The sequence below is a fragment of the Lathyrus oleraceus genome, chromosome 3 (assembly GCF_024323335.1).
Source record: "Lathyrus oleraceus cultivar Zhongwan6 chromosome 3, CAAS_Psat_ZW6_1.0, whole genome shotgun sequence".
NCBI classification, from domain to species: domain Eukaryota; kingdom Viridiplantae; phylum Streptophyta; class Magnoliopsida; order Fabales; family Fabaceae; genus Lathyrus; species Lathyrus oleraceus.
The window spans coordinates 435,202,504-435,208,262 of record NC_066581.1 but is presented as its reverse complement, the minus strand read 5'-3'; the positions used below and the strand labels follow the sequence as shown (position 1 = coordinate 435,208,262).

At 37.2% G+C, this 5,759-nt stretch overlaps 1 long non-coding RNA gene across 2 annotated transcripts; it reads left to right on the top strand.

The window, feature by feature from the left end:
* The first annotated feature begins 299 nt into the window (after positions 1-299).
* LOC127128068 (uncharacterized) lies at positions 300-2,870 on the top strand. 2 transcript variants are annotated; one of them, XR_007805653.1, is made up of 6 exons: positions 300-728; positions 812-1,015; positions 1,105-1,346; positions 1,752-1,855; positions 2,250-2,420; positions 2,646-2,870. It is a non-coding gene; the product is annotated as an uncharacterized LOC127128068 (long non-coding RNA). The 2 variants fall into 2 exon arrangements; XR_007805654.1 differs by having other exon boundaries at positions 2,250-2,569.
* The last annotated feature ends 2,889 nt before the right edge of the window (positions 2,871-5,759 follow it).

Below are 5,759 nucleotides of genomic sequence, written 5' to 3'. Positions count from 1 at the left end.
CAAAGTTTCTAAAAAATCCTATTAAACTAAATCGATTTTTCAATGTTTATAAAAAATCTATCCATCTAATTAGTCTAATCAAGGATTACACTAATTAAATCCTAATATTCTAATAACCCTAAAATCTAATCATATTCTAATTAACTTCTAAAATTAATAAATTCTCGAATTCTAAATCCGAAAACCTAACTACCTAATCACTAAATTTTCGATTAATCTAAATCCTAATTATACTATAATGTGATCAAAAAACAAAAGAATTAATAAAAAAGAAAAAACTAGACAAAAAGCAAAAGGGCCTTGAACTGAAGAGGATGTGCAGGCCATGCATGGAGCTACTGGTATCACTGGGCCTAGTTGGACATGCCCAAAAACTATGGTATGGATGGGGTGCAAGAGCTTCTGGATGGCGGTGACGTTGAGAAATTAAAGCGCCTAGAAGGCACTTGGTGTTGAATCCAAAAGCATCCACTCGTGAAAACGCCGCCAACAACATACTGAAGTGCTTATTCAAAGCTCCGGTCGCGACCTCTCCATCTCCGGTGTTGAATTCCCGGACTCACCCAAGGTTCAGAAGCTTGACGTCATCAGCTTCACACTCTCCAGGCTCTCCCTCCGCTTCGCAGTTTGAAGCTTCATCAAGTCATCCTCGTGTTCAAACTCCAGCTCGCAGATTTGGATCCAAACCTTGCGTTTTCCACCCTCGCCGAGATTACCTCTTCGAACAGGTATCGATTTCCTTCCTCTGCTCTACTTCGATCTGAAATTATTTGCCTTCTCAAATTTCTCTTCTTTGTGCAAATATCTTCAGGTTATTCCTATTTCATCCCTATAACCAGCTTAATCCCGGTGCGAAATCGAAACCAGGTTATGCTCGAGTAAAGCTTCACACGTGGAATCAAAAGGGAAATGGTACGAATTTGTTCAATAGGTTCCCGTTGGTTACAGAAGAACGAGCAGAAGAAAACTCACGGGGTCGGAATTGTGATGTAGCGGTTCTGCAGGGACTTCAGAGGTGATGCCTTGTTCTATTCTTTCTTTGTTTCTACATCGTTCACCTTCTTTCCTCTACTTCGTATGCTCACGGTTGTTGTTAATGAAAAGTTGGTGGCAGAGTGATGGTAGAAGAAGGTGAATTCCATAGGGTTTGAGCTTTGAGTCTTGAAGAAAAAAATTGAAGCTGTTGGCAGTGAGGGAGATCGAATCTCTTGGTATGAAGAAGATTGAGGTCGTTGAAGAAGAGATTTTGAGTGTGAATTGCAGAACAATCAAGCCCCTCCAAAAGTTGCAGTGAAGAATGGTTTTATAGCAGTTCAGATTCTGTTAGAAACTTCCTCCAAATTCAGGTAAAAATTAGTTAGAAATTCACTTTAAAATGAGCTGAAATTCACCTGAAATCTGTTTTAGTTATGAAAATCTGTTAGTTATCAAAGTCTGACGGTTAGGATCTGTTATGTTTAGGTTAGAAAGCTGGTTAATCGGTTAAAATTTTGTTATGGTTAAAACCAAATGAAAATGAAATGTTAGTGAAATGCATTTTGTTAGTTATGAGGGTTAGTAAAATTCTGTTATGTGGTAATATGAATGAAACGTGCTGTTAGATATTAAGTGAGTTGTTGGTTAGGATTGAAAATGACACGTCAGTTTGATTTCCTGTCAAAAAGATAAGGGTTTGCTAACGGTTGTTCTTAATCAGGCCAGTCCTATTTGTGAAGCTCATCAAACTGATTGCTTATCTTTTGTTCTTTCAGGAGACACAGTTTTCACCCTGTTCGCCGACTACCCCGGTCATTGCTACTCTGGCTTCAGCTAGTTCTCGCTTCCTATACAGTTCCCTACTTATAATTCATTTGCTGTAAGTTTTCCTATACATGTGGTTATGCTGCCCTTGTTAGTCTGAACTGAATTAGTGATTTCAAATGGAGTTAATTTGGGATAGGAATTGTTTTGACATCTCATGAAAATTAACTTGTTGAGAAACTTGTTATTTGAATTCAGTTAGTCGTTCTGCCAGTAAGTTATTTGTTTAATTTTGAGTGAGTAAAGAGTTGAACAGGAATTATATTAGTGAGTTTTGAAGTGAGTTAGTAAAGTTGGAATACTGTTAGCAATCATTTTATTGAATATTGTTCTGTTAATTTCGATTAGTTTTCCATGTGGTTAAATGGTGAGGTTAAGTGTTGTGATGTTAATTGTTGAGGTAAACATGGGTTGCTCCACTTTAATCCACTGCTGTGAATTAATGGCAGAATTTGGCTTTGATTATAACAATGATGTGGGACTGTTGTATTCGTGTGCTACCGGAGGTTCGAAGTTTACGGGTTGCAGCTGGTTTGGAAGATTGCAAAGCTAGTTATAAGGTGGTATTCTTGGTTCAGTTAGGAATGAGTTTCAGTTCCGTTCAGTGAGAAGTTGTGGAGGTAAATTTTGTTAGTTTGTAATGAGATTGTATGGTGACATGATCTGAACTGCTATTCTGTTTTCTATTGGGTGTTCGCTAGCTTATTGTCTTGACTGCATATGTTAAGCTAAAACTCACCAAATTGCACATGGGCTAGCAACCTTGCAGGTTTGTTAAGTGAAAGAAAAAAGGTGCCTATGGTTGTCAAAATTTCTAATTTGTTGTATTGGTTTTGTCCTTGTAGGTGATGTACAATGGAAGTAACTTGGCCTTGAATGAAGACAAGAGCATGAAGTGTATAGTCATGAAGACGGTGAATATTAATGTTTAGGTCATTTGGATTAGATGTTAGAATCTTAGGTCATGAACTTGTATCTTTTTTGAATTTGACTTATAATTATGTGCTTGGAACTTGAATTTTGGACTTGAGGTTGGAAGTTGAATGTAATGGAATGTTTGGATTTGTGTATGGACATGGTTTGTTGGTTTATGGAATCGTAAAGATTATGTAAGTTTGGAAACTCATAATTTTGTATTGGAATTTGAATGGACATATGAATGCGGATTGGTAATAGGAATTGAATACTTATGGAATGTGGATTGGATTTGTGTATGGACATGGTTTGTTGGTTTATGGAATTGTAAAGATTATGTAAGTTTGGAAACTCTCATAATTTTGTATTGGAATTTGAATGGACATATGAATGTGGATTGGTAATAGGAATTGAATACTTAAATTTTGAATTTAAAACAATGGTTTGTGGTTGTATTTGTAATGTTAGTGGAAGATGGCTCGAAGAATCATGACTTGGCCTTAATAGTTGTAAAGGTTCATGTTTTGGAATGTTAGATTTTGGTTATGTATTGGAGTTGGAATTGGTTCATGTAGTGGGAAATGAGTTGAAATTCGTACATGGTTGGAATTGAGTGATTAAATGAATGGTTGAATGTTTAGAATGGATTTTGGCATTGTTTAGTTGGGCTTTATGCAATGCAAATGGGATGGGATTTTGATATAAAAGAGAAGATGAACAAATGGACCGGCATAACCAACGACCCCTTAGTAAAATGTGATTCCACACATCGTTTTGAATTCTAAAATCAATCAAAAATCAATTCAAACTTCCAAAATCATCTTGAATTATCAAAATTAATTTGAATCAATGGTGAAATAATTGTTGATACTTATGCTAAATGCCATGATCAAGTATGGTTTTATATCAAATCTAAATTCGAATACACGACAATGAACCAAACGGACCAAGGTACATGGATGCGTCAAGAATACATGCACTTATTAACTACAAAGGGTCAATGACAATCAATGGACCAAAAGATCAACATACCAATGCAACCACTTGAAAGATAATTTAAATCATGACAGACTGATTCACATGGGATTATGGATTGGTAATGTATTAGTGAGATCATGAAAACATGAATGAAAAGTGAAAGAAATATGACTTTGGATCGAATGATCATCAAGCAAGTAGACATACCACAAGCCTTGATCCAAAGGTAAGCAAGAATAGCCTGATACAAGCCATAATAGCCATATATCTAAAACCATGGATTAGGGTTTTAGTTAGGCCAAAATCAGGATGCAAAGTAACAATCAAGGGTCTCAAACCAAGAAGTAGCCAACATAGACAATCCATCACTGCTATGAACCCACCTAGGGTTTCCAACAAATCACAAAACCCCATAGTCAACATCTTCAACCATGGGCCCACAATTATGGTCTAGAAGTTAAGTTAATTACACAGAAGGTCAAACACAAGAACCCATAGGAACAAAGTCAAGAATTAAGGTTTCAACTCGTGAGGTATGCAATACCACAATCTTCAAGCAAAGCCCTTATATTTACCAACCATAAACCTTGAATTTATGATGCTTGTTAGCAAGTGCTAATCATGAATGAATGATGCACATGAATGAAATATCAATGAGTCTCAAGCCATAAGTCAGATGAGAAGCAAGAATGAAGGGTAAATTTTGGGGTACAACAACTGCCCCTATTTAATCTTCTTGAACATGTATGGTCGAATTACGATAGCTTTTCGGGTATTCAAGGTAGAAGAGGATTAAATACTAACGTATCCAAAAAATTTCCCATCGAGAGTGGATGTAATGTGATGAGAGTTTTGTGGCTTGCCAAGCAAGGTTGGGCTTTGGGTTAGTCAATGAAAATTGGATTTTTGACTTTTCTCGTTTGTAGGGTTTCATGTTATGCTATATGCATGATATGCATGAGTGAAACGACATGACAGATACATGATGATGATTTATGCCATGTTTAAGCCAAATGCTCATATAGAGGGCGGTGGGAATTTTGGGCTAGGATATGAGATCATCCATACGTGATTCTCCGACACCTTCTTTAAGCTCAAAAGCTATTGTCACACATCTGATTTTGATCTCAAACATGGAGAGAGTTTGTACCCGCGTAGCCTGCCTCTGTCCCAACGCATTGGGTATTTGCACTAGCTGCCCCAGTCGCAAGTTAGAGTGGTCTCGTCATCTGAGTATTTCAACTGGCTTGCCCTAGTGTCTTGAAACAACATTCTCTTGATTAACCATCTCTAGAGTAATTGACTTCTCATGCTTCTGAGGTGGTCTGCCCTAATATGAGCCTTGAAGTGACTATGCCCATGTCTAGCTGATTTAAAGAGATTTGTAGAATCTCGACGTGGTCGCCCCAGATTGAATGTCTCTTTCCGAGATCTGAGCTATGGGATATCAGGAATTCGATCAACTTTCCCATATGTAAGCTTCCTTGATGTCAAACGACTGTTCGAATGTAAAATGCTCATTTTGAAAATGATAATTATAATGTCATGCTCATGCAAGTTTTGAAACTCAAGTGTGTTCACTAAGATTATGACACCTAGTGAAAGAATCACTGATTAGAATGCCATATCAATATCAATACAGATGATAAGAAAATCTTTAGGAGTCAGCTTAACGCAATCTTACCATAATATGTTTTCGAGATAAACCATGCTTCAATTAGGTCTTTTGAGGGTTGTAATGTGGCCTGGTTCACGATTTTAGAAGGAAAGCATATAAGGCTCAAAACCTAATCTAACCCGCCCATTTTTCGTTATGTTCTCCAGTCCTACGTTCAGTTAGCTTAAAACAAACGTTCATATTTCAGAACAGGATCTTGATGGTCAAGGAACTCACGAGGATTTCGAGCGATAGCCACTCACTTTCTTCTTTTGTTCGCAGTCACAAAGATTTGCTCTTGCTGAGGATTTTGATATTGATCCTCTGATTTTTTTTGTTTTGTTTACCCTGATTTTTGCCTGGGCTGATCCTTTGGGTCGGCCGCCCACCGGGATGCCCTAATTTTTTG